General features: G+C 44.5%; 1 protein-coding gene and 1 long non-coding RNA gene across 3 annotated transcripts in view; both read left to right on the forward strand.

The window, feature by feature from the left end:
• LOC134356707 (uncharacterized) overlaps positions 1-9,025 on the forward strand; it is a 32,754-nt gene extending 23,729 nt beyond the window's left edge. For both annotated transcript variants that reach the window (XR_010020411.1, XR_010020410.1), the window contains exon 4: positions 8,107-9,025. This is a non-coding gene — a long non-coding RNA (uncharacterized LOC134356707). The remainder of the gene's footprint in view (positions 1-8,106) is intronic.
• A 5,715-nt stretch (positions 9,026-14,740) lies between these two features.
• Positions 14,741-21,468, forward strand: part of ip6k1 (inositol hexakisphosphate kinase 1) — a 110,702-nt gene continuing 103,974 nt past the window's right edge. Inside the window, exon 1 of the mRNA XM_063067758.1 lies at positions 14,741-14,873. The gene's annotated coding sequence lies outside the window, so the exon portion shown is untranslated. The remainder of the gene's footprint in view (positions 14,874-21,468) is intronic.

Genomic DNA, 21,468 nt, shown 5'->3' on the forward strand with positions numbered 1-21,468 from the left:
TATGTATAGTTAAGGCAGAAATTGATAGATTCTTGATTGGTCAGGGCATGAAGAGATACAGGGAGAAGAAAGGAGATTGAGGATGAGAGGAAAATTGGATCAGCCATGATGAAATGGTGGAGCAGACTTGATGAGCGAAATGGCTTAATTCTGCTCCTACATCTTATGGTCTTATAACATGGCCGCTAACTGTATACCAAGGTACAGTGAGAAGATTGTCTTCCATAATCTTCATGCAGATGAAATCATTACATAGTGCACTGGGATACTCGAAGGTAAAACGATGTAAATACATAAAAAATGTAACAGCTTAGGAGAAAGAGCAATGTAGGTAAACAATAAGTGCAAGATCATAACAAGATAGATTGTGAGGTCAAGGGTTCATCTCTTCATCCTAGGGAATTACTGAGTCGTGCTATCTCAGTGTAGAAGCTGTGCTCGAGTATGGTGCTCTCAGGATTCTGTATCTTCTACCCAAAGAAAGAATGGGAGAATGTCTGGGGTAGGTGGGGTATTTGATTATGCTGGCTGCTTTCCTGAGGTTTCTAAACAAGAAGTTTAGAAAGAGTCCATGGAGGGGAGGTTGGTTCCTGTGATGTGCTGAGCTGTATCTACAGCTCTCTGCAATTTCTAGTGGTCACATGCAGAGCAGTTGCTACACCAAGGTGTTATGCATCCAGATAGGATGTTTTCTGTGGTGCACTGATAAGAATGATAAAGGTTGATGGAGACATGGCAAATTTCATTAGCCTCCTGAGGAAGTAGAGGCATGGGTGAGCTTTCTCATCCATGGCATCTGCCTGGATAGACCAGGAAGGGCTACTGGTAATTTTCACTTCTAGGAACTTGAAACTCTCAACCCTAACCTCAACAGCTCAGATGTAGACAGGAGCAGGTGCACTCCCCCTGCCCTCCCGCTTACTGAAGTCAATAACCTGCTCTTTTGTTTTGCTTAAATTGAGGGAATTATCATTGTCATGACACCCATCACGAAGCCTCCTGTCTCCTTCCTGTACTCTGACTCATTGTTATTTGAGATATGGCCCTCTACAGTGGTGTCATCTGTGGATGGAGATGGAGCAGAATCTGGCCATGCAATCATGAGTGTATACAGTGTTATAAGGACATAGCCCTTAGTAACAATGATCAGAGAGGCACAGAGAGAATCTGTATTTATTGACAAGTAATTGTCCCAACTAAAAGGCACGTGGATTCACAAACTAACTACCTGTGTGCACCCCACTGGAGTCCCTGACCCTCCATGAACAGTCAAAGAAGAGAAAAGGTATTTCCTGGGAAAGGAGTCTATGCTGGCCAAGCATTCTTCGTGATCCCGATCTCCACGTGTCCGTGGATTTTTCCCATCCACAATGGTTGTTGTCTGGTTGCTGAGGAGTCATCACTGCTATGTATTTGGAGCTCCTGACTCTTATGCTGTTCCTCATCAGTTGAACTGCTAGATCTCCATCACATTGGCTCAAGGTCACCTTCTTACTGGTTCTGGTCCAGGGCTACAACCAGCATTGTTCTATGGTTTCTGAACCCCCCCTCCCCCCCAGTCCTCATACCTTTCTTCCTTTCAACTCTGACTGGTTCAAACCCCTTAAACTATGTGACCCGGACTCTTAGTCTAATGAAATTGCAGATTGCGTCTCTGGTAGGTCTATCACTTTAATAATAAATAGCTACTCACCTGAGAATGGTCTCAGGTTTAGCAGGTCATTAGCTGAAGTTCCCTGTATCCACATTCAATTGCTCTGATTAGATTATCCCAGAGCAAGAAAGTTGAAAAAATGGGGTGGGGGGGGGGGAACTGCAAGGACAAAATTCCACAAAATGCCCACCTCCATCTCCTTCGACCTCATGGCAAGAACAAAGGCAATTGGTTTGTCTACTCCACTGTCCTTGATTATCCGAATCCACTGACTGCAGTTCCATCTGGCCAACAACAGAGTAGAGCAGTGGGGCTGACGACACAACCTTGTGGACCACCAGTGTTTAAAATATTTGTGGCAGAGGTGGTGCTGCCTATGCTAACTGATTGTGGTCTGTTGGTCAGAGAGTCAGGGATCCGATTACAGAGGGAGCTGTTGACTTTCAGGGTCTGGATTTTGGTAATGAGTCTATTTGGAATTATGGTATTGAAGGTGGAAATATAAACTACACTCTGACATAGATATCTTTGTCTTTACTGTCCAGATGTTCCAGAGGTGAGTGTGAAGCTGAGGAGATGGCATCTGCTCTCTGGTTAAAGCAAATCCTTTTCTCTTCTAAAGGTAAGTTCTTGTTCTGAGGCTGTGACCTCTGATCCTATACTCCTTCACTGTAGGAAACATCCTTTCCATGTCCACCCTATCTAGGGCTTTCAATATTTATTAAGTTTCTATGAGATTGCCCGACGCCTGCCCCCTAGGCCTGAGTCGATGTAGTAGTAGATGAGATTTTCCCCTCATTCTTCTAAACTCCCGAAGCACAAGCCCAGGGCCCTCAGATGGGCCTCATATGTTAACCCTTTTGGTCGCGGGATCATTCTTGTGAACCTCCTCTGGACCTTCTCCACTGCTGGCTCATCTTTTCTTGGATAAGGGGCCAAAACTGCTCACAGGACTCCAAGGCTCAGAGTTACATCATAAAAATATAGAAATCTACAGCACACTACAGGATCTTTGCCCCACAATGTTATGCCAACCATGTAACCTACTCTAGAAACTGCCTAGAATTACCCTACCGCATAGCCATCTATTTTGCTAAGCTCCATGTATTTAAAAGACCCTATTGTACCCACCTCCACCACCATCACCGGCAGTGCATTCCACACACCCGCCACTCTGTATGGAAAACTTGTCCCAACCCCTCTGTACCTACTTCCAAGCACCTTAAAAGTATGCCCCCTTGTGTTAATCATTTCAGCCCTGGGAAAAAGCCTCTGGGTATCCACACAATCAATGCCTCTCATCATCTTATACACCTCTATCAGGTCACCTCTCATCCTCCGTCGCTCCAAGGAGAAAAGGCCAAGTTCACTCAACCTATTCTCATGAGGCACACACTCCAATCCAGGCAACATCCTTGTAAATCTCTGCTACACTCTCTCTATAGTATCCACATCCTTCCTGTAGTGAGGTGACCAGAACTGAACACAGCACTCCAAGTGGGGTCTGACTAAGGTCTTGTATAGCCGTAACATTACCTCACGGCTCTTGAACTCAATCCCACGGTTGATGAATGCCAACACACCATGTGCCTTCTTAATAACATTGTCAACCTGCGCAGCAGCTTTGAGTGTCCTATGGATACGAACCCCAAGATCTCACTGATCCTCTACACTACCAAGAGTCTTACCATTAATATTATATTCTGCCTTCAAACTTGATCTACCAAAATGAACCACTTCACACTTATCTGGGTTGAAGTCCATCTCTCACTTCTCAGCCCAGTTCTGTATCCTATCGATGTCGCGCTGTACGCTCTGACAACCCTCCAGACTATCGACAACACCCCCAACCTTTGTGTCATCAGCAAACTTACTGACCCACCTTTCTACTTCTTCAATGTCCTGGGGAACCAATGTCCTAGGGGGAGCGTTTGCTACTGTTGTTCAGGAGGATTTAAACTAATGTGGCAGGGGGATGGGAACAAGTGCAGAGAGACGAAGGGGTGTAAAATGAGAGTAGAAGCAAAAAGTAGTAAGGTGAAAAGTAAAAGTGGCAGGCCGGCAAATCCAGGGCAAAAATCATAAAGGGCCACTTTTCAACATAATTGTTTAAGGGCTAAGAGTGTTGTAAAAGCAAGCCTGAAGGCTTTGTGTGTCAATGCAAGGAGCATTCGTAACAAGGTGGATGAATTAAAAGTGCAGATTGTTATTAATGAATATGATATAGTTGGGATCACAGAGTCATGGCTCCAGGGTGACCAAGGATGGGAGCTCAACATTCAGGGATATTCAATATTCAGGAGGGATAGACATGAAAGAAAAGGAGGTGGGGTGGCATTGCTGGTTAGACAGGAGATTAACGCAATAGAAAGGAAGGGCATTAGCCGGGAGGATGTGGAATCAATATGGGTAGAGCTGCATAACACTTAAGGGGCAGAAAACGCTGGTGGGAGTTGTGTACAGGCCACCTAACAGTAGTAGTGAGGTTGGGGATGGCATTAATCAAGAAATTAGAAATGTGTGCAATAAAGGAACACCAGTTATAATGGGTGACTTCAATCTACATATAGATTGGGTGAACCAAATTGGTAAGGGTGCTGAGGAAGAGGATTTCTTGGAATGTATGCGGGATGGTTTTCTGAACCAACATGTCGAGAAATCAACTAGAGATCAGGCCATTCTAGACTGGGTATTGAGCAATGAGGAAGGGTTAGTTAACAATCTTGTTGTGCGAGGCCCCTTGGGTAAGAGTGACCATAATATGGTGGAATTCTTCAGTAAGATGGAGAGTGACATAGTTAATTCAGAAACAAAGGTTCTGAACTTAAAGAAGGGTAACTTTGAAGGTATGAGACGTGAATTAGCTAAGATAGACTGGCAAATGATACTTAAAGGGTTGACGGTGGATATGCAATGGCAAGCATTTAAAGATCGCATGAATGAGCTACAACAATTGTTCATCCCACTTTGGCAAAAGAATAAACCAGTGGCTGACAAGGGAAATTAGGGATAGTATCAATTCCAAAGAAGAAGCATACAAATTAGCCAGAGAAAGTGGCTCACCTGAGGACTGGGAGAAATTCAGAGTTCAGCAGAGGAGGACAAAGGGCTTAATTAGGAAAGGGAAAAAAGATTATGAGAGAAAACTGGCAGGGAACATAAAAACTGACTGTAAAAGCTTTTATAGATATGTGAAAAGAAAAAGATTGGTTAAGACAAATGAAGGTCCCTTACAGTCAGGAACAGGTGAATTGATCATGGGGAACAAGGACATGGCAGACTAATTGAATAATACTTTGGTTCTGTCTTCACTAAGGAGGACATAACTAATCTTTGGGAAATAGTAGGGGACCGAGGGTCTAGTGAGATGGAGGAACTGAGGGAAATACATGTTAGTAGGGAAGTGGTGGTAGGTAAATTGAAGGGATTAAAGGCAGATAAATCCCCAGGGCCAGATGGTCTGCATCCCAGAGTGCTTAAGGAAGTAGCCCAAGAAACAGTGGATGCATTAGTGATAATTTTTCAAAACTCTTTAGATTCTGGATTAGTTCCTGAGGATTGGAGGGTGGCTAATGTAACGCCGCTTTTTAAAAAAGGAGTGAGAGGGAAACTGGGGAACTATAGACCAGTTAGCCTGACATCGGTGGTGGGGAAAATGCTGGAGTCAGTTATCAAAGATGTGATAACAGCACATTTGGAAAGCAGTGAAATCATCAGACAAAGTCAGCATGGATTTGTGAAAGGAAAATCATGTCTGACGAATCTCATAGAATTTTTTGAGGATGTAACTAGTAGAGTGGATAGGGGAGAACCAGTGGATGTGGAATATTTGGATTTTCAAAAGGCTTTTGACAAGGTCCCACACAGGAGATTAGTGTGCAAACTTAAAGCACACTGTATTGGGGGTATGGTATTGACTTGGATAGAGAATTGGTTAGCAGACAGGAAGCAAAGAGTGGGAATAAACGGGACCTTTTCAGAATGGCAGGCAGTGACTAGTGGGGTACCGCAAGGCTCAGTGCTGGGACCCCAGTTGTTTACAGTATATATTAATGACTTAGACGAGGGAATTAAATGCAGCATCTCCAAGTTTGCGGATGACACAAAGCTGGGTGGCAGTGTTAGCTGTGAGGAGGATGCGAAGAGGATGCAGGGTGACTTGGATAAGTTAGGTGAGTGGGCAAGTTCATGGCAGATGTAATTTAATGTGGATAAATGTGAGGTTATCCACTTTGGTGGCAAGAACAGGAAAACAGATTATTATCTGAATGGTGGCCGATTAGGAAAAGGGGAGGTGCAACGAGACCTGGGTGTCATTGTACACCAGTCATTGAAAGTGGGCATGCAGGTACAGCAGGCAGTGAAAAAGGTGAATGGTATGCTAGCATTCATAGCAAGAGGATTCGAGTACAGGAGCAGGGAGGTACTACTGCAGTTGTACAAGGCCTTGGTGAGACCACACCTGGAGTATTGTGAGCAGTTTTGGTCCCCTAATCTGAGGAAAGACATCCTTGCCATAGAGGGAGTACAAAGAAGGTTTACCAGATTGTTCCTGGGATGGCAGGACTTTCATATGATGAAAGATTGGATCGACTAGGCTTATACTCTCTGGAATTTAGAAGATTGAGGGGGGATCTTATTGAAACGTATAAAATTCCAAAGGGATTGGACAGGCTAGATGCAGGAAGATTGTTCCCGATGTTGGGGAAGTCCAGAACGAGGGGTCACAGATTGAGGATAAAGGGGAAGACTTTTAGGACCGAGATGAGGAAAAACTTATTCACACAGGGAGTGGTGAATCTGTGGAATTCTCTGCCACAGGAAACAGTTGAGGCCAGTTCATTGGCTATATTTAAGAGGGAGTTAGATATGGCCCTTGTGGTTAAAGGGATCGGGGGTATGGAGAGAAGGCAGGTACAGGGTTCTGAGTTGGATTATCAGCCATATTCATACTGAATGGCGGTGCAGGCTCGAAGGGCCGAATGGCCTACTCCTGCACCTATTTTCTATGTTTCAATGTTTCATCCAGGTCTTTTATAAGAATCACAAAGTGGAGGGGTCCCAGAACAGATCCCTATGGAACACCACTGGTCACTGTCCTCCATGTAGAATACGAACCACCTACAACCATCCTTTCCCTTCTGTAGGTAAGCCAATTCTGGATCCACAAAGCAAGGTCTCCTTGGATCCCATGCCTCATTACTTTCTGAATAAGTTTCGCAAGGGGAACCTTATCAAATGCCTTTCTGACATCCATATACACTACATCCACTGGTCTACCTTCATCAATGTGTTTAATTCTTCCTCAAAGAATTAAATCAGGTTTGTAAGGGATGACCTGCCCTTGACAAAGCCATGCTGACTATTCATAATCAGATTATGTCTCTCCAAATGCTAATGAATCTTGCCTCTCAGAATCTTCTCCAACAACTTGTCAACCACTGAGGTGAGACTCACTTGTCTATAATTCCCTGGGTTAACTCTACTCTCTTTCTTGAACAAGGAAACAATGTTTGCAACCTTCCAATCCTCTGGTACTTCTCCCATCCCTATTGATGATGCAAAGATCATCAACAGAGGCTCAGCAATCTCCTCCCTTGCTTCCCACAGTAGCCTGAGATATATCTCATCCGGTCCTGGTGACTTATCTAACTTAGTACCTTTCAAAAGCTCCAGCACATTCTCTTTCTTGATTTCTATACACTCAAGAGTTTCAGTCAATTGTAAGTCATCCCCACAATTGTTAGGGTCCCTTTCACTGGCGAATACTGAAGCAAAGGATTCATTAAGTACCTCTGCTACCTCCTCCAGGTCCATGCACATGTTTCCACTCTTGGTCCTATTCTCACACAGCTCATCCTCTTGTTCTTCACATATTTGTAAAATACCTTGGAGCTTTCCTTAATCCTGCTCACCAAGGCCTTCTCATAGCCCCTTCTAGCTCTCCTGATTTCATTCTTGAGCTCCTTCCTGGCATCCTTGTAATTTTCTAGACCTCTAACAGTACCTAGTTTCTTGAACCTTTCATAAGCTTTTCTTTTCTTCTTAACTAGATTTTCTACATCCTTTGTACTCCATGGTTCTTTTCCCCCACCATCCTTTCCCTGCCTCAATGAAACATACCTATACAGAACACCATGCAAATGTTCCCTGAACATTTGCCACATTTCTCTCATGCATTTCCCTGAGAACATCTGTTCCCAATTTATGTTCCCAAGTTCCTGCCTAATAGTATCATATTTCCCCCAACCCAAATTGTCTGCTCCTATCCCTCTCCAGCGCTATGGTAAAGGAGATAGAGTTGTGATCACTACCTCCAAAATGCTCTCCCACTGAGAGATATGACACCTGCCTAGGTTCATTTCCTAGTACCAGATCAGGTACATCCTTGCTTTTACATTCTTGTCCTTTCGAAGTGAACACTAACATTGTATTTGCCTTCCTTACCACAGAGTACATGCAAATATAACTGTCATTTGCATATTGGAGCTCAATAATGGAGGAGGTATTTATGTCATTCTCATCAGACCAAACCTGATCAGTCTACAATTATACCTTCATTTCTAATCAACAAGCTCCAAAACCTGGACGTCTGAACCTCCATCGGCTTCCACATCAGGAGACCTCAGTCAGTGCAGAATGTAATAATATCCTCCTTGCTGATGGTTAACACAGGTGCGCCTTGATGATGTGTGTTTAGCCCACTTCTCTACTCTCTCATCACTTATGAGTGTGTGGCTTGGCTCAGCTCAAATGCCATCTACAAATTTGCTGATACCACCACCATTGTCAAAATCTCAAAGGTGACAAAGAGGCATATAGGAGTCAGAGAGATCAGCTGGTTGAGTGGTGCTGCAACACCAACCTTACACTCAACGTCAGGAGACCAAGGAACTGATTGTGGACGTCAGGAAGGGGAAATTGGAGAGCACACCAGTTCTCACTGAAGGTTCAGCAGTGGAATGAGTGACCAGTTTCAAATTCTGAGGATCAACATCTCAGAGGATCTACCCTGAGCCAAACAAATAGATGTGATCAAAAGAAACACACCAGTGGCTGTACTTCATTAGGAGTTAGAGGAGATTTGGTATGTCACCAAAGACCAGTAAATTCCTACAGATGTACTGTGGAGTGCATTCAGACTATTTGGAGCCTCTAACGTACAGATTTGCAAGAGGTTGCAGAGGATTGCAGACCAACATTCTGATTTTCTTTTACAGCTGCGCAAACCAACCATTGCACTGAGCAGGAGATAATTACACAGCCTGAAAACTGTACGGCACTTTGAATGTTTTTTTTTAAATATGCAAACCATGAACATTTAGAATGAAAATTGAAAAACCACATATTTTTGATTTTGTTTATTAATTGAAGGGCATAATGAAATATAGTAAAATAAAGAAAATCTTTCAAGTTTCATAATCTTTTTCTCATGTCTTTATTACAAATCCACTGTCTATAAACACTGTCCAGATTAATTTCATATCCAGATGAAAGATGCATCTTAATCCTCATTAGATCATTCAAATATTCCACTTCCGGTCTGTTTCTGGATTTATTTTGATTGAATTCATAAGACTGAATCCACATTTGCAGTCAGCATTAGAAGCTTGAAATGTTCCAACGATGCCAAGAAGTCACAAATTTTTCACATCAAACAAACACAAACCATAACTAACTAACAACACAAGTAAACAATATCACACAGTAAAAGCAACTGAGGGGCATAATGGCAAAAGTAAAATATTTTGACTAGGTAGTATTGGCATTCAGCAGGCTGGTGGTTTATTAATGATAAGCTACCAACTTCTATTCTGTGTTTATTGTTATGATTTGTAACAATGTTGTAACTTGAAGCACTAACACTGTAAATAGATTGAAGCTCTAGAATGTTTCAAAGTAAAGGTACTTTACCAAAATAAAGTACATTTATTATTTAGAAAATTTACAGATTATATTAATTAACACATAATTAATTACAGGGTGTTTCACAATTATATTTAAATAGATTTCATAATTATATTGACATTACTGAATATAAAAGTAAATTCCGTCTGAGTGGCAACAAAGGATGTGTGTACCGGAATGTTTCATTTACTGCACGCCCATGCACCTGCACAGCTTAGAGGGAACAATGTTGCAGACTTAGCCAACTCCATCATAAGTACAACCCTCTCTGCCATCCAACACATCATCAAGAGACAGTGACTCAAGGAAGAGACATCACTCATTAGAGATCATCATCATCTGGAAACCGAAAGGCAAGACCGATAGAGCAAGGGCCAGCACATCAGAATGTATTAACATTTCTATCACAGGAAAGTGCTTGAAACAAGTTGGGGATGGGCAGCTCAGGGGTCCTGGACATAGAGGGTTTAGCATGTAATTTAGGAAGGAGCATCACAATGATGCTTAGGAAAACATACAAGTACAGAACAGGCTGTTTGGCCCATGATATCTGGCTGTCAATTTAAACTGCACATGGCCATTTCTTGTCTGTTCAGATACTTGTCTCCACACCTCTTAGATCTTGCTAACCCTTATCCGCTTTGACAACCACTCTCCATGTCAAAAAGTTACCCCACTCATCTCCTTTAAACTTTCCACCTCCACCTAAAATTGCTATCTTCTGGTATATGATATTTCCACCCGGGGAAAAGGACTCTGACTGTCTACCAGATCTGTATCTCTCATAGTTTAGATACAGTACACTTGGACTTGCTATGTTTGCACTGGAAGCGTAGCAACACTTGTGGGCTGCCCCAACACATCACAAGCAATGATGCAAACAATGTGTTTTACTGTATCACACATAAAAGTTGCTGGTGAACGCAGCAGGCCAGACAGCATCTCCAGGAAGAGGTACAGTCGACGTTTCGGGTCGGGATCCTTTGTCAGGACTAACTGAAAGAAGAGCTACTAAGAGATTTGAAAGTGGGAGGGGGAGATCCGAAATGATAGGAGAAGACAGGAGGGGGAGGGATGAAGCCAAGAGCTGGACAGTTGATTGGCAAAAGGGATATGAGAGGATCATGGGACAGGAGGCCTAGGGAGAAAGAAAAGGGGGAGGGGGAGAAAAAGCCCAGAGGTTGGGCAAGGGGTATAGTGAGAGGGACAGAGGGAGAAAAAGAATGCGTGTATATAAATAAATAACGGATGGGGTACAAGGGGAGGTGGGGCATTAGCGGAAGTTTGAGAAGTCAATATCCTCTCATATCCCTTTTGCCAATCAACTGTCCAGCTCTTGGCTCCATCCCTCCCCCTCCTGTCTTCTATTATCATTTCGGATCTCCCCCTCCCCCCCCACTTTCAAATCTCTTACTAGCTCTTCTTTCAGTTAGTCCTGACGAAGGGTCTCGGCCCGAAACGTCGACTGTACCTCTTCCTAGAGATGCTGCCTGGCCTGCTGCATTCACCAGCAACTTTTATGTGTGTTGCTTGAAATTCCAGCATCTGCAGATTTCCTTGTGTTTTACTGTATGCTTTGTACATGTGACAAATAAAGCTAATCTAATCTAATCTCTTTTGTTAATCAATAATGCCCTCATTTCAGATATGTCAACATTACTTTCAAACTTGTGCAAAGTCTATCATATTGTAGTCATTCCATCTAGGGGCCTTCTTTACAACAAAATTACTCCATACCAAAATTACTCTTACTCCATACAGTTTTAGATCTAAAACACTCAGTCCCCAAGTACATTCCTGAATTGTAGTTGATCGAGCCCTCACTGTATTTTCTCCACTTCTCTAACTCCTGCTCTTGTCCTCACTTCCCCCAGACAGAACAGAGATAGAGTTCACTCCACTGGAATCCACATCCAGGAAATTATCCTTTGCCACTTACGCCAACTGAAACGCGATCCAATCACCACTCAACCCTCCCCCACGCTCCCCCTCCCTTTCTGCTTTCCACAGGGACCACTCTGTCTGACTCTCTGGTTCATTAATCCCTGAACACTGGAACTTTTCCTTGAAACTGTAGGAGGTGTAAAACTAGGCCTCCTATTCCTCCCTCACCACCATTCAGGGAATTAAACAGGCCTTGCAGAGAGGCAAAGGTTCATGTTCTCCTCCTTCAACATTGAATTCAGTGCTCACTACGTGAAGTTTGATAAGTACATGGATGGGAGGGGTGAAGAGGGCTAAGGTCCCAGTGCAGGTCAATGGGAGTAAGCAGTTTAATTGGTTTTGGTCTGGACTTGATGGGCTGAAGGGCCTGTATCCATTCTGTACTTTTCTATGACTCTGTGTGGCCTCCTCTACATTGGCGAGACAAAGTGTAGACTGAGTGACAGGCTCACAACAGCCATCTTGGGCTTCCAGTTGCATTCCATCTCCCCTTCCCATTCTTGCACCACCCTGTCTATAATTGTCCCTCTCTACTGCCAGGGTGAGGTCAAATGTAAACTAAAAGAACAGCACCACAGATTTCAGCTTCTCTTTTTCTTATCTCACAGTGAACTCAATCATGTTATGATCACTGCCTCCTAAGGGTTCCTTCACCTCAATCTCTCTAATCACCTCTGGTTCATTACACAATACCCAATCCAGTACAGCCGATCCCCTAGTGGGCTCAACAACAAGCTGTTCTAAAAAGCCATCTCGCAGACATTCTACAAATTCTCTCTCTTGAGATCCAGTGCCGATCTGATTTTCCCAATCCACTCGCATGTTAAAATCCCCCACAATTATCATAACACTGCCCTTCTGACAAACCTTTTCTATTTCCAGTTGTAATTTGTAGTCCACATCCCTGCATCTGTTTGGAGGCCTATAAATAACTGCCATCAGGGTCCTTTTACCCCTGCTATTTCTTAGCTCAACCCATAAAGATTCTGTACCTTCTGATCCTATATCACCTCTTTCTAATGATTTAATATCATTTCTTACCAATAGAGCCACGCCTCCCCCTCTGCCTACCTTCCTATCCTTCCGATACACCGTGTATCCTTGGATGTTCAGCTCCCACAGACATGCATCCTTTAGCCAGGTCTCAGTGATGGCCACAATATCATACATACGTTTAAGTAACATTAGCTACAGTGATGAATGAATAACACCGTTAAACTCACCTCAACATGTTGTTTACATTTTAACCCACCATGGGCAACAGAAAAGTCACTGTTACAAACAGTGCAGCGAGCAACACTGTCATTATTTTTGAGGTCGACTGTAAAGCCTGCCCACAGAGAAAACTGATAGGCTTAGCACAAAGAGAGACCAATCAGGATGCTCACTCTCGCTCTCCCTCTCCCTCTCAAAAAAATCGATTTCAAGGATACTGTATATAATTTCCGGGCATCAGGGAGCCGCTATCAATATGTGGGAGACTCCCAGAACTTTTGGGACAGGTGGGATGTCTGCATGAGCATCGATTTCTCAAACCTCCAGTAATGCCGCACCTCCCCTTCGCCCTCTCTCACTTTCCCTCCTTACCTACCTATCTTCTCCCTCTGATGCTCCTCCCCCTTTTCTTTCTTCCAAGGCCTTCTGTCCTCTCCTATCAGACTCCCCCTTCTCCAGCCCTTTATATCTTTCTCCAGTCAATTTCCCAGCTCTTTACTTCACCCCCCCTCCGGGTTTCACCTATTATCTTGTGGGTCTTCCTCCCCTCCTCCACTTTCTTACTCTGACTCCTCATGTTTTTTTCTCCAGTCCTGACAAAGGTCTGGGCCTGAAGCCTCCACTGTACTCTTTTTTTCATAGATGCTGCCTGGCCTGCTGAGTTCCTCCAGCATTGTGTGTGTGTTGCTTGGATTTCCAGCATCTGCAGATTTTCTCGTTTGTGGAGGCAATCCTGACTATTTTCTCAATTAGTTTTTGATCTTTAAGAGTTGTGCCAAATAGGTCACTGTCCCATTGACTGATGGCCCAATTCACCAGAACATACTGTTTCGTTAAGGTTGTCATAGCCAGGGCAAGTGGTGGTAACAAGCTCCCACTACGTGTGTCTCAAATAGCCCCTGCCAACCAAGCCCAGCTCCTGGCCTTCACTTGTGGCTTTGCTACTCGGACCGGCAGAACCGTTTCTACTGACAGGAGAATGGGCAAGGGCAGGTTACTGGCATCTTAAAACCAGTCACTTCGGGAAGATGGGGCTCGTCAGCCGTGGTTGAAAACTGTGATCTCAAACCTCCGCTGCCTTGTGGCCATACCCTCTGATGGGGAAGGTATTAGGGAGTAAACCCAAGGGTAAAATCCAGAGGTTGAGTTCAAAACAGACCGGCAACATCGCTGGTGCCAAACTGTATCGGTCTCTGCCGTTCCTTTGGATTTATCAGTTGTGAGGAGAGGGGGAGTCTGTCACCTGAGCAACAGCTTGCTCTCCATACTGTACTGTACTGCCCTGCCTGGCGTAACGCGTAGACGGCTATTAACACAGCATCCATGGTCGACCCCGACGACCAGAGCGCCTCTAATACTGTACAAGTATCCTCAAAATTGTGTTATACTTTTAAGATAAGTGGTAACACGACTGAATAACGCCAAATGACACCAAGAATATAAAGGTTTTTTTGCACTGTATTTTTGTACATGTATTTAATTATGAACAAAGTTTATTTTCGGAATTAAAACTGTTTCCTTCCATATTGGCAGCTTGTTTTTGCTCTAGATTACAGCATCTGCAGTCTCCACGTACTGATTTAAAAACCCATCTCCGTCGTTAGCAATGTTTGATTTGCAGAGTCTGCAGATAGTTTGCCCGCGAGTAGTGTATATATAATATTTATCCCATGAACAATTCTTGTTGAATACTTCACCCGAGCTCAAACCTTTCACCGGCAGGCATTCCCTGGAGTGAATACTCTGAAGATGCACTGAACTCCCAGTATAACAAGCGGAGCCTTCTCTAGGAAAGTATGAGAGAAGCAAAGGAGAAAAAAAAACTTGGAACAGAGAATAAATATCCTCATTCTGGACTGGAATGAATGAACGACTGCGGCGTGGAGGCAGTACCATGGGGCCAATCTATGAATATGCATAATAGTAAAGCGATTTCCTCCCGCCCTCCTCCAATCAGCGGCCGCCTGACTGCATATTGATAAACGTGTTTGCGTCATGAGGAAGCACGCGCGGGTCGTTGAACGTGATGAGGTGGCCGCGCGGATTTGGCCGCCATCTTGTTTGTTTGTGTCTGGGTTTCCAGGCGGCGGTGGGCGGGCGCCCGTTGTCCTGTGGCCGAGTGAGGGAGGCCGGGAGCCGGCCCCTCGGCACGGTGAGTGCACCTGGCACGGTTCCACCCTGGGGTCGGCAGTAGTGGAGTCACCGTTGGGGGAAGAGTCAGGCACCTTGTCAGAGCGAGCCGTGCGGCCTGTTCGGGGTGGAGGTCCTTTGGGGAGTGGGGTTTGGCTGGAATGGGGGGGGGGGGTGAACCGAGAGAGGGGCGTTAAGTTTGGATTGTCCCGGGGAAGGGTGAGCAGATGGAGGATAGGGAGGGATTAGGGGAGGTTGGAGAATGTGGGTATCGCAGGGTCTCCCGGGAAGATGTGGTTAAGTGGGGGGGGGGGTGCCCGGTAGAGGTTGGGTGATGTGCCCGGTAGAGGTTGGGTGATGGCCAGGGAATGAGGTTTTGGGTGGGTGTGGCTGGTATCCCGGTGAGGGATCTTTAGTGAGGGGATAGTGGGTGGTGTCCCTGGAAAAGGAGGGGGGTTGCGGGCGTTGTGGCTCGAGTCCTGGGAACGGGGTTTGGAATAGAGGGAATGGATAGCATCCTGGGTAGAGGGAGATGTGGGCCGGGGGGTGGATGGTGTCTCGGGTAGAGAGGTTTTGTGGGGAGTGGTTGTGGCTTGGGGCTGGACGAGTGGTTGTGTCCCGGCGGTTATATGGATGGAGAGCGTCCGGGACAGAGAGGGGGGTGGAAAACGGCCAGGGGAGCAAGGCCAATGGTTCCACGCAGAGGAGTGTGGTGAAACGTGTGGTCTTGGTGAGAGTCGTCCTTCTGGCTAGCCCAGGAGGAACATCCTTTAAGTAGAAAGAAGAGACTGTAGCGACAACACTGGTGTTTATGGCCTTAGTAGCTGCTAATAAGCATTTGGATACTCGGATTTTGAGGCATGTGGGGTTACTTCAGAAAAGTGACGCTGAGATGAAGGATTGGGTATGATCTTATTGAATAGTGGAGAATGTACTTCTGTTCTTGTACAATAGAGCAATAAAATTTGACGATACTTAAAAGACAAATTTGTGAAGTGAAAAGTGATGGGATGTAGTGGCAAGAAACCTTGTGATGATTTTAGCCATAATTTTTCAGCCCAGACATTTTGGAATAGCAACCTATGGTTGCTTTGGAGGAAATAGAGCATTAGTAATAGTTGTAGGAGTATGTTAGTCAGTTCCTGTGGCCAAGTCTGCCATTCAGTAGGGTCGTGACTAATCCAGTCTTGAGCTCTTAATGTTGTCCCCCTCGATCCCATCCTAATTTAAGTCTCTTGTCAATGTAGTGCAGTAATTAATAATTTCACTCTTAAAATAGTTTTTCATTATTTCTTCCAAAGTGGATAATCTTCCTCATACTTCATTTGCCAACTTTTGCGACCCCCCCCCCCCACTTTGAGTCATCAGCAAAGTTGGTTCTTCATCAGTGTAGATTCTAAATAATTAAGACCCTGCAATGCTCTGAGTTACCATTACATTGACATGGGTTTAACGTCAGACATGTGAGATTTAAAATGGACAGCGAGGAAGCTTCATACAAAGCATAGTTGGTATTTGGAAACAGTTGCTGGAAATAGTTGCTTGCAGTGGGCACATGAGCAACATTTAGAAGCTATCTAGGTAAGTGCAGTGGATAGATGAGCCAAAAGCGGGGAGATGGAACAACTTGGTGTGTAACACAACATGATGAGTTGTGCCAAAGGGCTCTTACTCTGAGCACTAATATGGAGTCAACCCATTTATCCCAACTCTTCTGTTTGTTAGCCCCTCCCCTTTCCATGCCGAGATATATTCACCCCAGCCCCGTGTTCTTTGACGTAGCACCTTGTGCCTTCTGAGAAACCAAACACAAAAATGCTTTCTTCTAGTTTATTGATTCTATTTGCTAATATCTTCAACTTTGATGGGGCGGTGGGGGGAGAAGCAGCTGATACAAGGCCATTCTGGCCATGTTGCATTTGTGACATTATGGATATGAACTCTAAATTTAACATTGTAATATATGACGGTGATTATGTGAATAGTTTGGATCAGTGTCAAGATACAGATCAGTTAAACATTTTGGCAGAGGAAAGTTGATGGAAATTAATCCCACAAGTAAAAATGTATTTTCAGGATGCAAGTGCAACAGGAAATTATACAGCAAATGTCAGACTCTTAGGAACTTTGTACAGAGGGATCTTGGGTTGACAAGTAATTTCAGCTGTATTTAGGCACATGGATGATAGGAAATGGAGGACTATGTAGGAGGGGAAAGTTAGTAGGGTAGGTTATAAGGTGACATAGGATTGGAAGATGTAGAATCCTTGCTACAGTTAAGAAACTGTAAAGGTAAAAAGACCCTGATGGGAGTTGTATACAGGCCTCTGAAGAGAAGCCAGGACATGGGATACAAGTTACGACAGGAGATAGAAAATACATGTTCGGGCTGGCTGGTGGCGTAATGACATTGGCACCGGACTCGGGAGCGGAGGTTCCCGGGTTTGAAACCAGTCGGGTCCGTTCCCCAGTACGCTTTCCATCTGTGCTGTGTTAAGTGTCGAGATTGCAACTCGACCTCATAAAATAAAGGGAAAAATACTGCGAAAATGTCTGTGTGTGGAGTGGCGCGCCACACAGTCTCTCTCTCTCTCGCTCTGCGCCTTGTAAAAAGCCATGAAAAAGACATCATCACGGACACACGCATGTACATGCAGACAAACACGCAGGCACATGGCAAAAAAAAATACATATTTAAAAAAAGTTATGATAAGCATGGGAATTTCAGTTTGCGGGTAGATTGGGAAAATCCGTTTGCTGGATCCCAAGAGGGAGTTTGTAAATGCCAACAAGATGGCTTTTTACGGTAGCTTGTGGTTGAGCCCACTAGGGGAATGGCAGTTCTGTTAGGTAATGACCCCGTTTCGATGAGGAAGCTTAAGGTAAAGGAGACCTTAAGGAGACAGTGATCATAAGATAGAATTCACTCTGCAGTTTGAGAAAAAGAAACTAAAGTCGGATGTATCAGTATTACAGTGGAGTAAAGGGAACTACAATGGCTGAAGTTTCTAGGGCAATTTAAAAGGTGTAGGAAAGGTGCACTCCAAAGATGAAGTATTCTAAAGAGAGGATGAGTCAAAGAGAGGGCATGTATATAGCAAATATTATTGGGAAGGTAGAGGATTGAGAAGCCTTTAAAAACCAACAGAAGACAACTAAAAAGCCTTAAAGAGACAAAATATGATGGTAAGCTAGCCCAGGGGTCCCCAACCGTTTTTGCACTGCGGACTGGTTCAATATTGACAACATTCTTGCGGACCGGTCGTCTGGGGGGCGGGGGAGGTGTTCAAGTAGGGTTAAACTCACCTCAACATGTCTTTTACAGTTAGGGTTGCCAACTTTCTCACTCCCAAATAAGGGACAAAAATAGCAGTCAAATATGGGGCAGTGTTTACCCCGAGAAAGGTTACCATGACCATGAAGCCTTGCGCGGACACCTGTGTGCGCATGCGTGACTTTTTTTCCCCCCACAAATCGGTTTTTCCTTAATCTTCCCAACTACACTGTACATACATTATTTCTACTTTATATAGGCTGTATATTTATCATATCATTCCTGCTTTTACTGTATGTTAGTGTTATTTTAGGTTTTATGTGTTGTTTGGTAGGTTATTTTTTGGGTCTGGGAACGCTCAAAAATTTTTCTCTAAGTTAATGATAATTGCTTCTTTGCTTTACGCCATTTCGGCATAAAAGGTTTCATAGAAACACTCTACCTTAACGGGGGAAATACGGGACAAGGGTGGTCCCATATGGGAAAACCAATTTAGCTCAATGTACGGGATGTCCTGGCAAATACGGGACAGTTGGCAACCCTATGTTCAAGTTCAACAGTGTGTGACGGAATGAGGAAAGGTGTAGCTGACTCGTATCGTTTCCTCGCGGCCTGGTAGCACAAGCTTTACGGCCCGGTGGTTGGGGACCGCTGTGCTAGCCCAATGTGGGCTCGATATTTATATGCTGAACACAAAAGGCAATCGCTACTTAGTTATAGACAATGCAACAATGCTTCCTATTGAAGCTACATACAAAATATCACACCACCTAACTTCATCCTTTCCTTCCCACGCCAGCGTGTCTGGGTTGGTATCCACAACTTTTAGGAGTGCAGGTTAAATCCACAATACATTTATTTGGCATTTTATGTGCTGACATAGAAGACAATTAATATTTATAAAGTATAGATAATGCTGTCTTCAAACTACAGCATCTGGTATTCACACCTTTTTAGGAAGCACATTGTAGTGGGCTCATTCCACAGTGCTTTGTCAAATAGCAGTCTGGTGGCCAAAGTCATTTGAAGTGTAAACAAATCATCTACCCAAAAAACTCACTCTAACACTCGTCACTGACAGCGTCAGAATTTGCAGGGGAGGAATCTAAATACTTTATACTTGATTGTTGCCAAACAATTGATACTAGAACATACAATCATCGCAGCGATATTTGATTCTGCGCTTCCCGCTCCCTGGATTACAAATCATAGTAAATATTAAAAATTTAAATTCTAAATCATAAATAGAAAATAGGAGAATGGAAAGTAAGGTAGTGCAAAAAAAAAACGAGATGCAGGTCCAGGTATTTGGAGGGTACGGCCCAGATCCGGGTTAGGATCTGTTCAGCAGTCTTATCACAGTTGGAAAGAAGCTGTTCCCAAATCTGGGCGTACGAGTCTTCAAGCTCTTGAGCCTTCTCCCGGAGGGAAGAGGGACGCAAAGTGTGTTGGCTGGGTGGTTCATGTCCTTGATTATCCTGGCAGCACTGCTCCGACAGTGTGCGGTGTAAAGTGAGTCCAAGGATGGAAGATTGGTTTGTGTGATGTGCTGCGCCGTGTTCACGATCTTCTGCAGCTTCTTCTGGTCTTGGACAGGACAACTTCCACACCAGGTTGTGATACGCCCCAGAAGAATGCTTTCTACAGTGCATCTATAAAAATTAGTGAGGGTTTTAGGGGACAGGCCAAATTTCTTTAGTTTTCTCAGGAAGTAAAGGCACTGGTGGGCCTTCTTGGCAGTGGACTCTGCGTAGTTGGTCAGGTCATTTGTGATATTGACACCGAGGAACTTAAAGCCTTTGACCTGTTCCACTTGTGCACCACCGATGTAAATTGGGTCGTGCTGTCTGCTACTCCTTCTGAAGTCAACCACCAATTCCTTCATCTTGCTGACGCTGAGGGATAGGTTATTGTCTTCACACCATGCCACCAGGTTCTTAATTTCCTCTCTGTACTCAAACTCATCATTACCCGAGATACGGCCTACAATTGTTGTGTCATCAGCAAACTTATATATTGAGTTTGGTGGAAACTTGGCTATACAATCATGGGTGTACAGTGAGTACAGCAGGGGGCTGAGTACACAGCCTTGTGGGGCACCAGCACTCAGAGAGATTGTAGAGGAGAGCTTGTCCCCTATTTTTACAGCCTGGGTCCTGTCTGTGAGGAAGTTGAAGATCCAGCTGCAGATCTGTGCCCAGGTTCCGGAGTTTAGGAATCAGTTTCTTTGGAATGATGGTATTAAAGGCAGAGCTGTCATCAATGCAAAGGAGCCTTGCGTATGTGTCTTTATTCTCCAGGTGTTCTGAGGAGGAATGTAGGGCCAGAGAGATGGCATCTGCCATTGACCTGTTGCTCTGGTAGGCGAATTGCAAAGCGTCGAGGTTGACCGGTAGGCTGTGGTTGATGTGTGCCATAACCAATCGCTCAAAGCACTTCATAGCAATTGATGTCAGAGCCACAGGTCGATAGTCATTCAGACTTGCCACCTTGCTCTTCTTCGGCACTGGGATTATCGTTGCCTTCTTAAAACACGAGGGGATCTTAGACTGAAGCAAGGAGCAGTTGAAGATGTCAGCAGACACTCCAGCTAGCTCGCTTGCAAAGGCCTGGAGAACCCATCCCGGGACGCCATCTGGGCCTGTCACCTTCCTTGGATTTATCTTCAGGAAGGCCCTTCTAACGTCCTCCTCGGTGATGATGAATCTCGATGCCATCAGGTCTGGTTCATCCAGAGGGAGCAGGACTCTCCTCTTCTGTTCGAATCTTGCATAGAATACGTTAAGTTCGTCAGGAAGAGAAGTGCCACAGTTATTGATATTTTGCCAGCCTTTTCTTTGTGCCCATTGATCTCATTTAGATCCTGCCATAGTCTACTGGCATCCTTCTGGTTAGCCTGGGCTTCCAACTTGGCTTGATATTGCCTCTCGGTGCCCTTAATGGTTTCCGGAGTTCACGCCTGGATTCCATGTAGCAACTGGTATACCCGGACCTAAAAGCCACAGCTCTAGCCTTCAAAAGGGACTTGACCTCATAATTCATCCGCGGTTCCCGGTTAGGGAATACACCGATCGTTTTGCGAGACACACAGTCCTCCGTGCACTTCCAAATAAAGTCCCTGACAGCGTGAGAAATAATAATCTTTCTACAGTTAAAGTCACTTGGATCACATTTCTTCCCCATTTTGATGTTTGATCTGAACAACAACTGAACCTCTTGAGCATGCCTACATGCTTTGATGTATTGAGTTGCTGCTGCATGATTGGCTGACAAAATATTTGCATTAACAAGTGGGTATACCTAATAAAGTGGCCTGACAGTGTACATGACAGTTTCTTTATTG

Source organism: Mobula hypostoma, chromosome 15 (genome assembly GCF_963921235.1).
Source record: "Mobula hypostoma chromosome 15, sMobHyp1.1, whole genome shotgun sequence".
NCBI lineage: Eukaryota > Metazoa > Chordata > Chondrichthyes > Myliobatiformes > Myliobatidae > Mobula > Mobula hypostoma.